Source organism: Rhinopithecus roxellana, chromosome 1 (genome assembly GCF_007565055.1).
Source record: "Rhinopithecus roxellana isolate Shanxi Qingling chromosome 1, ASM756505v1, whole genome shotgun sequence".
Classification (NCBI taxonomy): domain Eukaryota; kingdom Metazoa; phylum Chordata; class Mammalia; order Primates; family Cercopithecidae; genus Rhinopithecus; species Rhinopithecus roxellana.
The window spans coordinates 27,795,857-27,816,764 of NC_044549.1; the positions used below are offsets into that span (position 1 = coordinate 27,795,857).

A 20,908-nucleotide genomic window follows, 5' to 3' on the forward strand; every position below is an offset into this window, starting at 1 on the left:
GAGTATTTTGCTGGTATTTCAGAGGAACTAACAGTTTAAGATGAATTCTTTTTTTTTTTTTTTTTTTTTTTTTGAGATGGAGTCTCGCTCTGTCACCCAGGCTGGAGTGCAGTGGCCGGATCTCAGCTCACTGCAAGCTCCACCTCCCGGGTTTACGCCATTCTCCTGCCTCAGCCTCCCGAGTAGCTGGGACTACAGGCGCCCGCCACCTCACCCGGCTAGTTTTTTTTTTTTTGTATTTTTTAGTAGAGACGGGGTTTCACCGTGTTAGCCAGGATGGTCTCGATCTCCTGACCTCGTGATCCACCCGTCTCGGCCTCCCAAAGTGCTGGGATTACAGGCTTGAGCCACCGCGCCCGGCCAAGATGAATTCTTTTAATTTTGAAAGTTATCCATTTTGGGAGGCCGAGACGGGCGGATCACGAGGTCAGGAGATCCAGACCATCCTGGCTAACATGGTGAAATCCCGTCTCTACTAAAAAAAATACAAAAAACTAGCCGGGCAAGGTGGCGGGTGCCTGTAGTCCCAGCTACTCCGGAGGCTGAGGCAGGAGAATGGCATGAACCCGGGAGGCGAGCTTGCAGTGAGCCGAGATCACGCCACTGCACTCCAGCCTGGGTGACAGAGCGAGACTCCGTCTCAAAAAAAAAAAAAGAAAGTTATCAGTTTATGCCAAGGGTCACAATAGCTATGGATATCCAAACTCCTGGACCATACTCTCAGGCACTCTTTAAAGCAGAACACTCTTGATATGGTTTGGCTGTGTCCCCACGCAAGTCTCATCTTGAACTGTAGCTCCCATAATTCCCATGTGTTGTGGGAGGGACCTGGTGGGAGATAATTAAATCATGGAGGCAAATCATACTGTTCTTGTGGTAGTGAATAAGCCTCACAAGAACTGATGGTTTTTTAAGAGGGGTTTCTGCTCTCACTTGGCTCTCATTCTGTCTTGCCTGCCGCCATGTAAGACATGCCTTTCACCTTCCACCATGATTGTGAAGCCTCCCCAGCCATGTGGAACTGTGAGTCCATTAAACCTCTGTTTTCTTAATTAATTACCCAGTCTTGGGTATGTCTTTATTAGCTGCATGAAAATGGACTAATACAACTCTACCCCTTAGTACCCAAACAAACAAAACACACTAATAGTCAGAGGCCCATTTGATTTTCCTGTTATTTAACCCTGTCCTAGAGATAGCTTAAATTAGTTATGTTTCTGAATACCACTCCATTTCTACAACGACTACCCCCATGTTTTCTCACTGTCCAGTCTTTCATGATCTTCAATCATTCAACATTTATATTTTCTTTTTACAAAGTAGTTGAAGTTTCATATGACTGTCAAAATCTGTCTCTGTTTGTACTGCTATAATAAAATACTGAGATTGGGTAATAAAAATTTATTTCTCAGAGTTGGATGCTGGGGAGTCCAAGATCAAGGTGCAGGTAGATTCGGTGTCTGGTGAGAGCTGCGCTCTTGCTTCCAAGACGGTTCCTGCGTGTTACTGCATCTTCACATGGCAAAAGGCGGGAGGGCAAAAGGGATGAATGCTGTGTACTTATGAGGCAGAAGAGATAGATAGAAAAAGGCCAGGCAGCTTTCTGAAGTCTCCATTATAATGGCATTAATCCCATTCATGAGGACAGAGCCCTCCTGGCCTAATTATAATAACTCCCAAAGCCCTCACCTCTTAATACCATCACCTTAGGGTTTAAGTTCCAACATATGACTTTTCAAGGGACATATATATTTAAACCATAGCAGAATCAAATGAATTGTTTTTTTTTAATTTACATGCTTTTGAAATGCCTTTGAACATCATTTACAAACATGGCTCAAATGGGAGATATTCTAACAGATATTGAAGAATTTCAGTAGTTCCTGATTTGGTTACTTTTAGCTCTTAAATCATCAAGTTTGGTTACTTTTAGCTCTTAAATCATAGTTTTTCCTGTCAAAGAGTTTTCCTGCCAAAACGGTATGATTCTAACTCACCCAGAATAAAGTCCTTAAGTATTAAAGGATCAGTCCATTTACATAAATACACATATGTGCTTAAGCAGAATACAGTACCATAAAATGTGCAGCTTGTGGTGAAGCTTAAGGCTGATTTGGGCATGAACACAGTTCTTTGTCCCAAATCTTTTCTGTTAATGTCAATGTCAATGTCAGTTTTGACTATAGAAGGGTCATTAAAGTATACTATATCAGCTAGTTTTGATGGGTAGAAATGTCAGAACAGTAGTAACATATTCTACTCATCTGCCCAGCAACTCGTTTCCTCAGAAGTCTTAAAGAGAGCAGGTTCATGAATAAAAATATATTCCAAAACTTTAGTTTCCTTTCCCAAGGGGCTAACACACCTGGCCCAAAGAAGACTAAGAATTCTATCCATGTAGATTTGCATATATTCAAGTTTCTACAGCTAAGCACAATCCTGTTTGGAGCTTGAAGAAATCAAATAGTAAATATTTTCTGAATTGCTTTTATTGTTTTATGTTTTTATTAAGAATTGGCACTTGAATTAGATTAGTTAGTAACATATACTAATTTTTGCCCAGTCTGATCACACCAGCATTAATGAAACTGTAAGTCAAGGTAGATATTTTCAGGCTGTAGAACACGTTGTTTCAGTCTGTCTTCAGGTCATTTCTGCATAAGATGGCAGATGCAATCACAGCAAACAGTCTACAATGGAAAAGAAGAATGGAAAAGGAGAATAGGAACTTGTTTTTCCTTAACAGGAAAAATCTCTTTTCTCATTTCTTCAGCTTACATAAAAATAATTTATTTCTATTTTTATAACATGTATTGCTTAATTATAAAAGCAATATCATCATCTAAGATTTAGAAAAATACAGAGGAAATATTTTTTAAAGGAAGAAATATAATCTATGGTCCCACCACTGGAATAACCAAGGTCTCTGAAGCCAGACAGAGCTGCGCTGAAATTCTGACTCTGTCTCTCATGCAGTAGATGTGTGGCTTTAGTGAAATTACAGTCTTCTCTGTGTTTTATTTTCCTCACATGCAAAAAGAAATTGCCACCAATTTTTATCTATGATTCTTAAAGAAGCAAAACAAGCCTGATTCTTCTATGTATTAAAACCCAGTTGTTGTTCATCTGTATGTCTTGGCAACATTATGTAATATAATAATTCTTAGCAGAAAATGGACTCCCTAGTGCAAACCCTTATGCAACACTCTTTACCCCCTCAAATGCCAGTGTGGTTGATGGGAGGAGGGCAATAAATGGGGAAGACTGGCAAAAGAAGATCCTAGAAACCTCAGGCTCCAAACATTTCAAGTTCTTCTGTTCTTCAGAAGAGGATGTCCTCTTTGAAGTACCTAGTGGAAAATCACCATGACTGGAGCTCAAGTTCCATCAAAGAGACTGTTCCTTTTAGCTGGGACAAAGCAGTTTATTTTATGGCAGCTCTAACGTGTTAAGGGACAGGTGCTCTATCCAAGGCTACAGAGGGAGCAAATCACTGTCAGGAATGTTAATGTCTAAACCTACTCGTCTAGTTTCCACTTCAAGAGACAGTCCCAACAACAGCAATTACTGCATCACCTCTGAAGAAACACACTCTTAAAATCTATTGCACTCACTACATTTGCATGTTTAATGCCTTCCAATACACAACTGGCATGGGTTTAAAGCGTTTGCCTGCGATTTTCAACTTCAAAATGATCTGAAAGTATTCACCCAGCCAATCAGTTTCTGACAGTGTGATTTTCCAGCTTGCCCAGAACAATCTCATTGTGCTCCTGTGAGTATTAAATGTGATAAGGTCCTGAAAGTGCTTAGCCAAGAGTCTAGAGTATAGTAAGAACTGAATACATAGTAAGAACTCAATCTGTATGAGGTATGAAGTGTCTGTACTTTAACACATTGTCTTATGCACATTCGTCTATTTACAAACAAAAATTCTAGTGTATATGAAATTGGTTGGTATAATGAATATACAGGTTGGTTTTCTGGGGATTTGTTTTGGTGTTTTACTTTGTTTTTACATTAGGGAAACTGGCATAACCTTTTAAAACATCTTTTAAAGTATTTTTAAAGTCTACCTAATAATCCATAAATGGAAAGGTAACAGTTTTTTAACAGTGTCTTTATTATTTGAAGATTTGGGTAGTTTGTTTTTTTTTAATATAAATAAAACTACAGTGAACATTTATTTTAAAAATAATCTTTATCTGCAAATTTATTGCTCTATCTCTAATTATTTTCTTTCAGTTTCCACTTTAGTATATTTAACTTGCAATATTTTCTAAAAACCACACAATGCTGAAGAAAAACAAAATGCAAGTGGATGTAACATATTATTTGGAAGACTATATAACTTGCTTTCTATTAACTCAATAAATTTGCAACTGAAAAATAACTATCTCAAAATTAATTTTATTTCATGGGATAAAAGACATACTCAATTTAATAAGATGTTTGTTCAAGCAAGATGATGACTTTATATGCCACTAATTTAAATTAGAATAAGCTGTATGCAACAAAACATTGCAACTGGTATTTTTGTCTGGCATCCTAGAGAATGAGATATTTGTCAATTTATTTGGATAAAGGGTCAGGTCAAGGCAGCATTTCTCTTAAGACTAAATATTTAGGTTTGTATGCATTTATGGTGTTATGCTAGCTGATAGCAGATTAAAAACTAAGCTTATAAAGTCCACAGTTGCAAGCCTGTATCAGCAAGCAGGCTCTAGAATCCATCCGTAACTGTGACTCTTCTCACCCATAGATCCTCCTGCTCATCGCCATCCAGATACAACAGAAATTTATGCTCCTATCTCCCATGTGACATCTCAGCCACAGCCCCAGGCTAAAAAAGGAAGGAAAAGACTAATTTGCAGGCATTGCTTAGAAGAAAATGTTTTAAAAGCTTGTCAGAATTTAAATTATGTATTCTTTGAATAATGCCAAAGTCCATAATGCAACTATAAAAATAACCATTTATCCAGAATTTAAGTTATGTTATATGTAACCGAAAGAATACTAATTTCATTTAAATGTTTGTGAATACAGGATAAAGATGATAATGTTGATGTAGCTGTTTGTCAGTCTGTGCTAAAATGCAGTTATAATAAGAAAATAACTAAATACAATCTCTGTGAAAAATGGTTCACTGTCTTCCAAGCTCTGTGAAGACAAAGGCACCTCTACTAATTTCAAAGAGGTTTTAGATTTGGTCATAAATTAGTATGAACAGAATTTTCTATTTCATTACATTATGTTTGGTAATGTGCTAAAATAAACCGGATTGAGATATTTCATTATAAATCAGGACAGAACACCAAAAATAGAAATAGCTCACTCAAATATACATACATTAAAATATATCAATTTTCCACCAAATATGTATTGAGAACCTACTATGTGTGCCTAACAATATGCTTGATATTAAGGTTCCAGGGAGCTTAAATATATTGTAACAGTAAATTATTTCACTATTAATATCATAAACTTGAGCATTGTAGCTTGCAATGATACATCTATCTAATTGGATCAGTTTTCGATTAAAAGCTTTCAGATAACTTACTTTTATGTGTGTTTTTAAATTTTTTATTTGTTTTAATTGACAACAATTGTACATATTCATGGGATACAAAGCGATATCTTGATACATACAAGGTACAGTGATCAGAAGACTTAAGCATTCTTCAGTAATTTACTAGGAAACTTAATTCAAATTATGGCCTTAATGACTGAAGTTATGTTTTAGAACGTCTAATCTCAGCACCTTTGTCCACCTGAGGAAGCTTCCAACTATTTCAAGTCTTTGACCATGATTATAGTCAAGGATAATTTCAAGGGGATAAATGTAAAACAAAACAAAAGGGGACTTTTAATTCCATTTTTAAAAATGAACTTATCAGAAGCAATCTGTAATTTGTGAAGGCAGCGGCTAAGTTTATTTAGAGAATACAAAGCAGATTAAGCAAAATTTTCCTTTTTGCAAAAATTGGGATTTTCCATTACCTGGCTTGTAGTCACACATCACCAGAGTATGGTACAGTACACAGAATATAGCAAAGAAGAAAACAAAAATGTGGCCCTTACTCTGAAGAAGTTTTCAATCTATTGAGACAGATGAAGTTGTAGAAAGGGCACAAGCTTGGAAAAGCAGCCAAAGAAGGGTCATTCAACTTTAAAGAATGGATAACATTCACAGAGGCAAAAAGGAAAAGCTGAAAACAACCAGGTAAGAGAAATATCATGAGAAGTATTTTAGGATGATAATGAACAAGGCAAGTTCAGGAAGGCTGAGGGGACCAATCTGACTTGATAGGGGTGTGGGGGTGAGGACCAGGATGGGGCAGATTCATCAAGAGATTCCTTCATTCCAGTAGGGAAAAGGGCAGAAGGGAGTAGATGAGAACTTACAGCATGTTTGGATATATATGTATGGGAGTGGATATACGGATGGGTAATCTGAACTTGATGCTCCTACTCTACAGACTGTCATGTGAATGATATCCTCAATGGTATTTCAAAGCACAATATTCAAGCTCCTACTGTCATGCAATATTTTTCCCATAAAATTCGTTGAGCCACCTGAATGTTTATTAAATACTGACACGGACAAGCTTATAACCAAACTAAACAAGTCCAGTATCTTTTCTTCCAGACAGCCTGCCCCATACTACCATCCTGTAATATCCTGGAATCCTAGTATCTAAGACCAACAGTCTGTGCCTCTTACCTCTGGAGACAGAATTCAGATGTTTTACTTACAGCTAGAAGGTGTCACAGTTCCTATCAGAAACCTGTTCATCCTACTGAGGGGCTGTCCACTGTCAGTACTACCAAAACTTGAAGTATCAGCTCACCACTGAAATCTGCACTTACCAATAATGTCATCTTTTCATCACTCTGCCCCTCATCCCATAAGAAATCTCCAACATGCAATCAAGAGACCACCCCTCTGCCTCTATCCCAGAGCTATATGAAACAAGGGTGTCAAAGTTGCAATAGAAGCTACTCAAGTTTGAGTAGACCTCAAATAGCTTCTTCTCAGGCTTCAAGTCTGCCAGTTACTTCCCTGGGTTGGGACAGATTTTATTGACTGTCAATGTATAAACTTCAATCCACCTTACACCTCTGACCACTGGGTGAGGCACAGAGCAATCCCACTCCTCAACTGTCATTTTTAACTGCAGTGTAACTTCAGAAGATTTGTTGACTTCCCTGAAATCAGGAATTGCCCACAATCCCATGTCTACTCTGACAGTATCAACAATATTTAGTTTCAGAGATAAGAGGTTACAGATTTGATTTTTCCTCTCCACTTCTTCATAGCCACCAAAGGGACCTGAGCTCCTCGTGGAAGGTCGCCCACTCTTTTCCACGTGCCCTTCAGTACCACATCTCAACACTTTCATTTTTAAAAATTAAATTCCACCGGGCGCGGTGGCTCACCCCTGTAATCCCAGCACTTTGGGAAGCTGAGGCAGGCGGATCACGAGTTCAGGAGATCGAGACCATCCTGGCTAACAGAGTGAAACTCCATCTCTACTAAAAATTTTAAAAAATCAGCTGAGCATGGTGGCGTGCACCTATAGTCCCAGCTACTCGGGAGGCTGAGGCAGTAGAATTGCTTGAACCTGGGAGGCAGAGGTTGCCATGGGCCGAGATCACGCCACTGCACTCCAGCCTGGGTGAGAGTGCAAGACTCTATGTCAAAAAGAAAAAAAAAAAATTAAATCAAATTCCACCTTCCCAGATACTTGTCATAGATTAGGAAGAGATCATTTCATTGGTACCTAGAAAGGCAGAGAAAAGAGAGACAGGCACAGAGACTATTGAAGTCTTAGATTATTATTACATTGGTTCTCTTCTATCATGTTAACTGTGTTTCAACAAGTAGGGTTTAGGGCTAAATGCAGCTAATTTAATAATTATAAAAATAATCTACAATTGATTGGAGCAATAACATGGTGAATAAAAACATTTATTGTAGCTTCATTAAAAACTGGCATTTATCTCTCAAGTTTTTCCAAATGGTGTTTGAATAGAAATGATATATTTTTAAGTAATTCATTCCTCAAGTTTAATATGTAGATTTTTATGATGATAAAGCATTATAAAATGTTAAGTAGTTATTTGCTAATCTTCTCAGGGCTGTCACATGAATAATGTATCCTCAATGGCATTTCAAAGCACGATATTCAAGCTCTGACTGTCATTCAATAATGTCACTTCTCAGGCTGTGACAAATTAAGAAATATGATGCAAATATGTTTTCCAAGATTAAAACAAAAGAAAGCAGTTGAAAGAGTGAAGGAAAACTGGCATGTCTTCATGTCTTAAACAGAATCATAATACTGTCTGCTCAAAATCCAAAATAAAGATAAAAATGGAAATTTAGAATGGTACACTAAGATATTCAATATAAGTTGAGTGTAACACCTACAAGTCACCAAGACTTTACCAATTCTATGACATCTAAACATCTAAGCTTAATATCAAAATAACAAGTGACTTAATATTCAGAAAGGAACAGGAACATTTAGGCCACTTTAGTCCCTTCAGTACAAACTGAATACAGCTGTGGATAAAGAGTCTCAATTGTTTCCAGTTTCAGAGAACACATTAGGCCACTTAATATAACATCCTCCTGTATTGTTTGCTTTTTTGTTAGCCAAACAAGGCAGACTGATTGATTGAGTCACTCACAGGTATTCATTCCTTCAACAAATATTTATTAAAGGATTATCATGCCAGACAGCAGGCTAGAGGATTTTCCCACATCTCTTAATTGAAATTCAACAAGTATTCTGTTATAATGAGGATTAAATGAGTTAATATTTGTACAGCGTTTAAAACCGTGTGTGGTACATTGTAAGTGCTATATGAATGTTTGTTAAATAAATTATGTTGAAGAGTCAGTTGTAATATGATCTTTGTACAAGATTTTGGTTGTTCTATTTCTTCTCTCTTAAAGGTTTCTTTTTTTTTTTTTTTTTTTTTTTTTTTTTGAGATGGAGTCTCGCTCTGTTGCCCAGACTAGAGTGCAGTGGCGCGATCTCGGCTCACTTCAAGCTCCGCCTCCCGGGTTCACGCAATTCTCCTGCCTCAGCCTCCCCGAGTAGATGGGACCACAGGTGCCCGCGACCACGCTTGGCTTTTCCTTTTTTTGTATTTTTAGTAGAGATGGGGTTTCACCGTGTTAGCCAGCAGGATGGTCTTGATCTCCTGACCTCGTGATCCACCTCCCTTGGCCCCCCAAAGTGCTGGAATTACAGATGCGACTCACTGCGCCCGGCCAAAGGTTTCTATAGGCATAAAAGAACAGCAGGGTCCTAAGATACCAGTCAGGAAGCTAGGCACAGGAAACAACTAAGTCAATATATGCCCATATAAAAATCACCTGATGGTAAATTTCTCTGGAAAAATTCTATAGGACTGACATAATAGGTTTTATATCACCTTTAAAACTTTTTTTATTTTTATTTTTGAGACAGACTCTAGTTCTGTCACCCAGGCTGGAATGCAGTGGTGCGATCTTGGCTCACTGCAACCTCCACCTCCTGAGTTCAAGCGATTCTCATGCCTCAGTTTCCCAAGCAGCTGGGATTACAGGCACGCACAACCATACCCAACTAATTTTTTGTATTTTAGTAGAGACTGGGTTTCACCATTTTGCCCAGGCTGGTCTTGAACTCCTGAGCTCAGACAATCCACCCACCTCGGCCTCCCAAAGTGCTAGAATCCCAGGCATGAGCCACCCTGCCTGGCCTAAAACATTTATTTAGCATGTACTTACGAAGTTGTATACACCAGGTTCTAGTCTAACTGCTTTATGTGTAACTCATCTAATTCTCAGGCTAACTCTATGATACTACCATTACTCCACTTTATGGATGAGGAAACTGAGGCACACAGAGGCTCAGTAACTTGCCAAAGTCATATAGATAATAAGTGGTAGGGCCTACATTCCTACCCAAGTACCCAAGTAATCTGGCTCCAGAGCTCAAGTTTGTAAACACTAAGTGAAAATGTCGGCATAGGAAGGGGTCAGCATTTACAAGAACCCTCACAGTCTCTGTCTCCCTGAGTCAGCATTGTTCTGTGTGCATGAATTCACTTGTCATGTAACCCCATGATCACAGATTTTACTTTACGAAAAGAGATGGTCAAAGGACACTTAAACCATACAAAAAGTCTAAAAGGAAAACTGAGGTGATAGATCATAGTTCAGGACTTAAATCAGTCTCAAATGTGACATGATCATAATTAATCACTTTTGTATCCACACGTATTTTGCAAGAAGACTTAGAATCCATCATGTATTAACAAAGAATGAAGTAAGCGTACCTAGACCCTCCTCAATTGAATAGAGGACATTCCAACTCCTTGGCCCTGGCCCCTGCCCACTGCCCTAAATTAATTCACGATAAATAAGGACATCTAAGTAAACTACAGATCACAGGGAATAGTAACTACCAACAAACATGAAACACTACTTTTCCATACAAGATAAATTGCAACATTTGTGGTGGAAAGTTGTATTGAATTTGGAAATCTGGCTTTAGGAAATACAGCAGAGGAAGCCAACTTTTCTGAAATAGCCAACAATGCAGAAACACTTTAAATGGTATTGAATGCTCCCCAGTTTCCTGAAGACCAAATAGATATTTCAGCAATTTATCAAGAACAATTAATGCTAGAAAACTGCCAATAATTCCTCTAGAAAGAACGACCCATCTCTGTATTCTCGCCTTCCAAGAGCATGGCAGAGTTTGTTTCTCAGTTCTTCCCACAGTTCAACTCTGATAAGTGAAATAAGGAAGGAGCTAAAAAGAGTGAAGAAATTTTTCTAAAATGTTTACAACCACAGATCCTGCCAACTGCTGCTTCCTCATTAGCTGAGTACGTTTTGGGCCACTGAAGCTCGGGTGTCAGCTCCTGGCTTGATGATGATTCGGTAAACAAAAAGACTTCAATATGTTTTATGCCCAAAATGCTCAAAACAGACACAGAGGCTCACAGGCCTGATGCCTGAGCCTCCCGCAAATGCTCAGCCAAACCACTCTATCAATCACGATTATTTGGTGCCCCCCTCTGGCCTTATTGCAGCAACTTCATTTAGCTTTCCTAAGAAACTGAAAAGAATTCTGAACGAAAGTCCAGGGTGCAATCACAAAAATCTGCCTGCAAGAGAAACCTAGTTTTGTCTGCACTTATAATAATTATTCCAATTCTCAAAGGCAGAAGAAAATTTGGCAGGGCTGACTGCATGCTCTGAAACTCATAAAGTTCTTAAGGTGATATAATTTTGCTTTGTGTATTTTTAAACATCCCCCCAGGAGATAGAGAGCTCTATCAGTTCCTCACAGTGAAGATAACTAGGCTACCTGGGCTCTGCTCAGAAGAATAAGTCAATTTACTCTGGAGAAATAATTCTGTGAAACTCAGACAGAGTTAGAACAGCATGCAGTTGAAAACTGCATCAAAAACTCAGGCTAAACAATATTACATATTAAGATCATATAATACTTATACAAATTATTCACTAGCTCTTAGCCAAGTCCCCTGGGTAAGCAAACTACAGAGACAAGAGTTTGTGTCCAGTTCCAGAGAGCTTCCAGGTTCCCAAAATGAGTTTTATCTCCAAATCCAAGGCCTCCTTCACTATGTACTTCCCCCCACCCAACCCCCCACCCCACCGGGACTGAGGTGACCATGCTCCTTCTGTTGGGTCAACATTGTCTGATCTGTTTTGGGGACAGTACATACAAGACTTTCCAGCCATGTTATGAAAGGGCTAGGTGAGGGGACGGGACACCTCACGCCCACATTACTGAGAGTGAGTGGAGTAGTACAAGTGCCAGAGATAGGCCCTATGGGGTTTCCAGAGCAGCTCTGTGGGTGCCAGATCCCAACAGGGCAAGATGACAAGGGGAAACCCAGCTGTGAAGGCAAGAGGGAGAGGAACCAAGGAGGTTCCTGCAGGTCAGAGGAAAGGGACTGTGGAGGAAGTCTTTGTCCAGGGCTTTGGGTGTTGGCGTCAGCTCCTCACGCAGCAGGTATAAGACAGATGGAAGACACATAGGAACGAACACAGGGCATCCCTAACTCTTCCTTTCTTGCCCTTTTCTTCAGAATCTGGAAACTCAGAGACCTCCAGGATTGGAACATGCAACTGATTCTTATTTGTAAGTGGTGAAAAACAAAACTGAAAAAGTCGGTGAGGAAAAAAGATCAATTAAAATTCAGCTTTGGGATAAGGATGAATTTAGCACCTTTTCTGGAAATCTCTGAAGCAATTACATTTGTACCCAGTAAATATTCTCATTCGGAAAACAATGGCTCAAGAAAGAGAGTAATAAAAATAACCACAATGAGGGCTCTCATTAATACTGGATCTTATGGAAATCAATTGTTCAATCCCTCCACAAAAGACCAGATGGGCAGGAGGCTAAATATACGCCATGCACTAAACATTATGAGTATCACAGTTTACAAGTCAAAGGGGGCTCTATTGAAGATAGTTCTATTTTCCCTCTATATTATCTGTGAGACAATACCTGATAACAGTATCCAAGTAAATGACAACTTGATAAATAGTAATTTCCAATGGTGAACAGAGGTGACATTTCCTCGCTACAAAAATATTTTCTTTGGCAGATGAGATTAACTGAATAAGAAATCCACTGACACTGAAATCACACAGCCAAATTCCCTATCACAGCACTTATCACATTGTGTTAGTGTTGTTTGTTAAATATCTTTACTTACTTTCCTATACGCTATAATATTTGTTTTTTTCTCCCCAGTGTTTTCAAGGGGCTTGACATACAACAGGCACTCAAACAATGTTTTTTTGATTTCATTTGAATCCCTTTTAAGGCCATTTGCTCACTGATTTAATAAGGGAATAGTAGCCTGAAAGCACATGTTCTGATCTTTCATAGGTAGGTAAATTTTATTAAAATGAATGAGAGTCTGATCTGAAAAATACTGAGGAATTTTATATCAAATGTTTTAGCGCTGTTTCATAAGAAGACAGAAATTCTGGCTCAAGTGGGTGGTTATCAGTTTCTAATCAGTGATCCTATTCTAGCACTCACAAAGAGGAACAAAATAAATTACTTTCTATTTGTGAAATGAAAAAGTAAAAATGTAGAGCAATTTAAACTGAGAATACCTATATAAAGGAAAAAAAATTGTGAGTCTCAATCTTAGGTTTAAAATGGATTTCAAAACAGCTTTCCAATATTTCTAAGATTCCTATGAAAAAGATGAGATCAGAATAGGAAGTAACAATTTCTTCCAAAGTATACACATGAAAGTTGGCACAGGAACACCATTTATTTGGGCAATGACTGAAACAGTTGGCCCATTTAATCAGACAAGTGGTTTGAGTTCATTTGGTTTTCACCTGCACAGTCTAGTCCAGCACAGCAGGACAGACAAGCCCCCAGCAGGGAGGTTGAAAGAATGCTTTATCCTGTCTGATTCAGTGATCCTCTTCTGACATTATGTCCATACTGAAGGGGATAATAATGCATCAGATGATTTCAGGTAACTTACCTCTTCCCCTCCTTCTTACCTAGGAAGTAACATAACTCACCTGTCTCATGTGCAGAGGAGAAGCAGAGCCTTGAATCACAAGTAGGTCTGGGAGCAGCCCTAGCGATGCCTCTTGGATCTGGCTTGTCTCATTCAATAAGCACATCTTTCCAAAAGACCAACAGCCCCTCAACGCAGAGACCAGAAATTCCAATAGCATTCTCCTATCTAAGACATATGCCTATGGGAGCACAGATATTCTTAGGAATAATAACAACTGTAAAATCATGTTTGATTTGATTCTATTTTTTGGCTTCCTGCATACATATCTGGTATGATGCTTGTACCAAATCAACCATTGTACCATCTGTAGAAGAAAACGACATATGCAAGACTGATGACTTCCTTATCCTACTGCCCTCTCTATGTTAAAATTAATAAGAAGAAACATTAAGTCATTAAAATTCTTCATGCAAGCACAGCCTCTCCCTGCTCTCCACTTCACACACTTTATCATCTGTGAATGACTGTGGACTTACAAGTTTCCAATCTAACTTCCTCAGGAGATCCAATGAGTCTGTCTATATATGGCATGGAAGCTTGCCCCTCTCTTTAGACATTTTATGCAGTTCTGAGGATGCAACAAATCTCATATGGGAGCTGCACACCATCACCCACATATTAAATTGTCACCCTGAGTAATAAAATTCACAAACTCCATTTCATTTTTTTCATCACCATGTTGCCTGATAATATAAAAAGGTGTCATATACCTTTGATTTGTAGCTTGTGTGTTCGTGAAATAGCCTCTCCACAAACAACCTGATGAAGTCAAGGAAGCTGAATGACTGTTTTTTTTTTTTTAATGCCCAAGTCTATTTCCCCGTAAATATTCATGTGCATAAACATAAAATGTTAAATGGTGTGAAATCTTGGTAATTGCACTAGTAGGAAAAAGTCATAGCATGATTGTTCTGAGTAAGGTAGAAATTTCTAGACTCACTGCCTGTATCAAAAGCAGTGACCCCAAATTACACAGGCACGTATGGCATTTCCAGACCTTTGAATTACTGACTAAGATATCAACAAATGCCACATTGGTCATACGTAATTGAAAAATGGCTATCTGCTCTTTCACAGCTTTCCTTAATTTAGGTGTCTTTTGTGATATGCAAAACATATTTATACCTGATCCATTTTAACAGCCTGTTTTCTAATGAATATATTTGTAGTTCGTTTTGACAGACACTTGGCTAACAGTCATTCTTCTGCCACTCTTATGTGGGGAGAAGAGAATACCAATCAATCATAGATGCCATTTAGATTTCTGGTGATCTTGTTTCCAAAAACTAATAGAGATTTTGGTAGTCATTTGTGTTGAGATCACTGGCTATTCCCATTATTATTCATCAACTTGATTCTCTATGGAGTGATTTTGAAAAGTCGGAAGTGTCAGACTCTTTGAAGGATAGGATGAAATACCCAGGCTTCTCCCCTAAATAAAATAATCATCAACACTATTTTTTGTCTATCATGTAAAGGGTTCAAAGACTTATAAAGTTGATCAACCATGGATGATTTCAGGTTAACAATCTCTGCTCTAGGATTATGATTATACTTGTCTTTAAAACATCATTATGGTGGCAGTGTGAAGAACAGGCTGAGCTAGGGGAAGACAGGCTGCAGGGAAGGTATTCGCTATTTTCATTACAGCCAGTGAGTGGTGAGGGTGATTTGACCAGAGTGCAGGAAATAGAAAGTAAAAAAAAAAAAAAAAAAAGACAGAGAACAAAATCAACAAAACCTGGAGATTGAAAGGGGTTTTATAGCTATATAGAAACGAAGGAAAAAGGCCTCACCCCTTAGTCATGTCTGACATTTTTAAAAAAAGATCATGAAGTGGAAAATCAGCCCTCCAAAGTTTTAAGGCTTTTATTGGTATATCTTTATTTTGCATGAAAATAACCCTTTGGTAACTAGTAAATAAGTAAGTAAATTGATAACTAGTAAATAAAAACTATCTGCACAGAATATGCTTTTAGTGATTAGATATATTTGCAAGTTGATTTTTTCTGGAATTTCTAAAGAAGGTTAGTTTCACGTTCATCTATAGGCCATGTTCTACAACACACTAATTGCACTTACAGTGACTAGAAAGGACAAATTTAAAGTGTAATCGCTTTAGAAGGAATAAGTAGTAGAGTATGTTCGTCACATAACTAGTGAATGTGGCAAAGGAAAATTAGCAAACAAAAGCATCATAAAATTATTTCAAACAACAGTAGATTGAATATGTACATCTATTTCTTCTCTGTCCTGAAATAATAATATTTCCCCAAATAACAATATGAGAATCAAAATATAAAAGGTACAAGTTCCAAGGGGAAGAAAATAATATGACTACCGAAATTGAAAGACTTCAAAACTTTTTTAAAAGATAGAAAACAGATATAGGATTAGTAACAGACTTAATATAGGAAAGAAGCATGAACAGTGTTCTACAAAGAGGATGCCTTGAAAGACTCTGCTTTTGAACTATCAAAATAGTTCAAATAGGAGTAATATGTATATGATTAAAAGCAGAGGCATTAATTAAAATTCTTTGTGAAAATATTAGATCAGGCTGGGCATCATGGCCCACACTTGATGCCAGCACTTTGGGAGGCTAAGGCTGGCAGATCACTTGAGGCCAGAAGTTTGAGACAAGACTGGCCAACATGGCAAAATCCCGTCTCTACAAAATATACAAAAATTAGTCAAAGGTGGTGGGGTCCACCTGTAATCCCAGCTACTTGGGAAGCTGAGGCAAGAGAATTGCTTGAGCCTGGGAGGCAGAGGTTGCAGTGAGCCAAGATCACGCTACTGCTTTCCAGCCTGGGTGACAGAGTGAGACTGTCAAAAAAAAGAAAGGAAAATAAATAAATATATATATATATATGCCACTCTCAACTATCCTTGGCAGTTTAGTGGTTATCCCTCTTACATCTCACCCCCACCATTACTGCTTCCTTAAAAGACAGAATCTGAAGGCTTCAGATTTAGGGTACCAGGCCTAAGTAGAAGGCAGGAAGGCGGGAACATGGAGCTGACAATAGGACTGAATAAACAAAGTTTCACAGTGAATAGCAGATCCAGCCTCAGCCTCCTTCCTCCTCCCTGCTTATAGAATGCTAGAGCTGGGCTTAAAGCCCCACTCCAAGATAGTATATGAGAGGATGCCTCCCTAGAATAAATCAAATAGTCCCAAAGAAAAGACACCCCAAATCTGAAGAGTCCTAATGAAAGAGCTTAGTTGCCCTGGACTACCCTGTAAATTATCAGCAAATAAGTTCCCTTGGCCTGCAGCTTCCAATCAACTTTCTATTGCCTCAATCTTAAAACATGACTGCCACAAGTGTTTTAGAGAAATCTCCAGCAGAAAAAAAATGTAGAAATAGGGGAAAAAAGAAAAAATAGGAACATGAAGGAAGACGAGGCAATGCAGGGTATAAGAAGCATTTTTTTAAATCTGCCATTACTATTCTCTGAGAAACGAGTTTACATCAGTAACAAAGAACAGAATACTATTTAAAAGGAGTAATGAGAGACAAGAAGCTCTTAAAAATTAAAAACAGGACAGCTAAAATTTAAAACAAATCAATAAAAGGAAAAGGGAAATATTCAGTTTTGTTTCAAATATGCCATTTTTGGTTGGGTTTTGCACCTAAGAAACTAAATATCGCCCCTCTATTTATCCCTAAAAGACATTTTTTTATATTACAGAAAGAGATTCCCAGGTCATTAGATTATATATTCATAATTTGGGGCTTTTTAAAATGAAATTATTAAGAGCATATGCTTGCCTTGTAACCAAGCTCAGGCTCAGCTACTCACCACTTGCAAAAGCAATAACAAGAACGAAGTGCAGTGAAAAGGAAAGTGACTTTATTTTCCAAAGCTAGCAGTGGGGATGCAGCTGGCTTACGCCTCTAGGAACCATTTCAAACTTTAGGCTGGGAAAAGGGGCTTACAAAAGGGAACTTGGAATGGGAGGCATGAGGGAGGGACGCTGAGGCCAAGGTCTGCATGTTTTGTGCTATCTGAAGCCTTGGGCCATCTGGAGCACAGGCTGGTGTCATCTCAGCACTGGCCGGGTTGTTGACTAACTGCCTTGAGGTAATCTCTGGAATTTGGCAGCTGGGTCTCTATGCTTTGTCTGTTTTAAGATTAGCCCCCCTGGAACTTCTAAGTAAGCACATAATTAGATACAAGCATACAGTTAGATAAATGTGCACAGAGGTGAGGGAGTGTATGGCAGGAAAGGGAGGGACATGGTGTTTCAAAGAAAGTACATTCCAAGGTCATATTTTAAGACTAAGGAGAAGAAAAAAAAGGGTTTTGCAGTAAGCTTCAAGGTTATATCTTGAGACTGGGGGAAAAAGCTTTAAAATAGATTTTCAAGCTAGACTGTTCAGCTTTACTGCCTGGATTGTAAATTTTTGTAGGACAGAAGTCAAAATTCCTCAGTTTACGCATAGGTTTCACAGAACCTGGCACATTTTTGGTCCTCACTAAGTGTTGTAAGAAATCCTTTTTGGAAATATTCTTAATTATTCCAAACATGTCTAAATCTTTTAGGATGGAAGAAGCAGGAAGATAGGCAAATAAGTTTAAACATATTACGGGGGATCTACTAAGAGAACAAGAAAAATAATCACTATTTTTGAATAAATAATGGTAGTAAAATAGAAGAGGAAAAATAAAAGATTGTACTTCAAAGTGAAAACAATAGAAATGTGAAAATACTAAGTTAATCAGCAAAGAGTGATGTTATTTAATGAACACAGCATTAAGATGGATGCCCTGAGTTTTTCTAATATCATACAACAAATATTTATCCATGGCTGACTATGTGCTAATCACTGTGCTAGATGTGTTTGAAATGTAGAGATGAAAACAATAGAGCATCTCTCTTTAAAAAGCACAAAGTATAGCGAGACCAGATTAAAGCAGAATATGATAATCCCTTCTCTTAGAGGACATACAAGTACTGTATACACATTTCAGGCTAGAGAAAAAATTGGTTGGGATAAGATTTTAGAAAAACTCAACTTAAGTAGAACCTTGAAGACAAGTCAAGAAGACCAGAACAAAAAAGATATTTTGAGCTGGGATGATAAACCATTGCAGTGTGCCCAGGGAATGAGGCTTTGTCTGTGATGGCGAGAATTTCAGGGCTAAAACCAGGAAAGTTCTAGGCTCTCAGGAGCATTGTGCACCATATATACAAGAGTTTGGAGTATAATCCTAAATCAATGCAGAAACATTGATGGGTTTTTCCTCAAGGAAGGCAAACATTCTGATTTGTCTTGGAAAGATCATTCTGACTGCCCTGTGGAAGGTAAATTGGGAAGCTAAGACAGGAGGAAAGTGAACTGGTCAGGGAGCATCTATACTAACTCACGGACAAGAAGACAGAGAAATATGGAGGCTTTAATGAGGATACTGGGGGAGAGATAAATTCAAGAGATATTTAGGCAGTTGAAACAATAGTATTTAAACACTTATATATGAAGGTTCTATAATTACTCTCATGTTTCTGGTTTAATAGCTCAGCAGATGGAGGTTTCATTTCTCAAGAATGGAAATATAAAAGAAGACTTTGAGTGGAGATGTTTAGGGAGGGGAAGATCATGAATTCTGTTGGATGGGTTGAATATAGAAGCCCCATAGAACATCCTAATTGAAGTAGCAGGAGGTGCATATTTTTAATGTACTTCTTGTACCTATGACTCAGCTTTATGATGGAGACAAGGATTTGTAAATCATCAGCATTCAGGTAGTGGAATGAAAACAAAATGATACTAACCAATATTTAAATGGTAAGGAGAGGAAAAGGAGCCCAAGGATATGGAGTAGAAGATTCCAGTGAAGAAACAGAACCTCCAAGCTAGACTGCTGTCAAGGAACAATGGTAGGAAAGAGTTTCAAGAAGGAAATGATTGGTTAGTGTATCAGTCAGGGCTCTCTAAAGAAACAGAATAAATAGGAGATAGATGATTACATAGATAGACAGATGACAGATATATATACAGATACACAACTGTATATACAGATAGACATCTATATCTATCTGTATAAAGAGATTTATTACAGGAATTGGCTCACATAATTATGGAGGCTGAGAAGTCCCATAATCTTCCATCTGCAAGCTAGAAACCTAGGAAACCCCAGTGCATAGTTCCAGTCCACGTTTAAAGGCATAAGAACCAGGAGTCCAGATGGTGTAAACCCCAGTCTGAAAGCAGGACGAGATTAATTTCCCAGCTCAAGCAGGCAGAGCGAATTCTCCCTTTCTCCACCTTTTTGTTCTGTCCAGGCCCTCAGCAGATGGTAAGATGCACAGCCACACTGGGAAGGGCACTGTGCTTCATTCAGTCTCCCAATTCAAACACTAATCTCATCCAGAAACAACCTCACTCTGTTATTTCACACCAGAAATAATGTTTATCCAAATATACGGGGACCCTGGGATCCAATAAAGTTGACATAAACAGTTATGTGTCAGTTTCTAAAGCTTCCAGGAGATCAAAATAGTAAGTCCGAAATGTACCCAAAGATCTTGTTGCTCTGGAGTAAATTAGAGACCTTTTCCAGTGCAAGTTTGGTGTCAAGGTGGTGACTAAAACTTAATGATCGTAAGAAAGAATGTCAAAAAACAAGGAAAGAAATTATAGGCTAATCTTTCAAGAAGCTTGGCTAAAACAATATAACATTTGGCTCCTGCCTCAGAAAAATGAAACTGTTAAAATTAGGAGTCATCTCGATTCTGCCAACAAACTCAAGCATTTTTAGGCATCCCCCAACCCTCTCTACAATACCTTTGGCTGTACAACTCTGCAATCAATAAACTGTGTTCAGTGAAAGACACAAACAAAAGAACTATCATTTTCGCATCATATCAACATATATTATAAATCAAAGTTATAGTTAGTTCAACTTTGCTAAGAAAAACTAGCATTGCCTGTGGTATAACCAAGGTGGTAAGAACTGGTTGCTACAATTCAACATAGTCCATGAGCAGCTCTACAGGCAAAAATGAATTTTTCAGGTGACTTATTCAGCTTAAGTTTCTTAAAAATTGTACAGTACAACAAATTCTTTGGAGTCTAGTCCAAAAACAAATAGGAATCTGTAAAAATTGAAGCAACTGCCCTTGATTTCTGGAGATGGAATCTCTGATGTCAAATGGGATTTCTTTTCCCAAACTGAGTCACCAGAATTATAATTATGTTTTGGTAAATTGTCCCCAAATCTGCTCTTACTATCAGATTATAGAAGTCTGAATAGGGTTAGGGTATGTTGCAATAACAAACAATTCCATAGTTTTGAT

The 20,908-nt window shown here is 38.1% G+C and overlaps 1 long non-coding RNA gene across 1 annotated transcript in view; it reads right to left on the reverse strand.

The window, feature by feature from the left end:
* Positions 1–2,471: 2,471 nt before the first annotated feature.
* LOC104680595 overlaps positions 2,472–20,908 on the reverse strand; it is a 121,366-nt gene continuing 102,929 nt past the window's right edge. The window contains exons 3-4 of the long non-coding RNA XR_750479.2: positions 4,757–4,843; positions 2,472–2,690 (exon numbers count right to left, since the gene is read on the reverse strand). This is a non-coding gene — a long non-coding RNA (uncharacterized LOC104680595). The remainder of the gene's footprint in view (positions 2,691–4,756; positions 4,844–20,908) is intronic.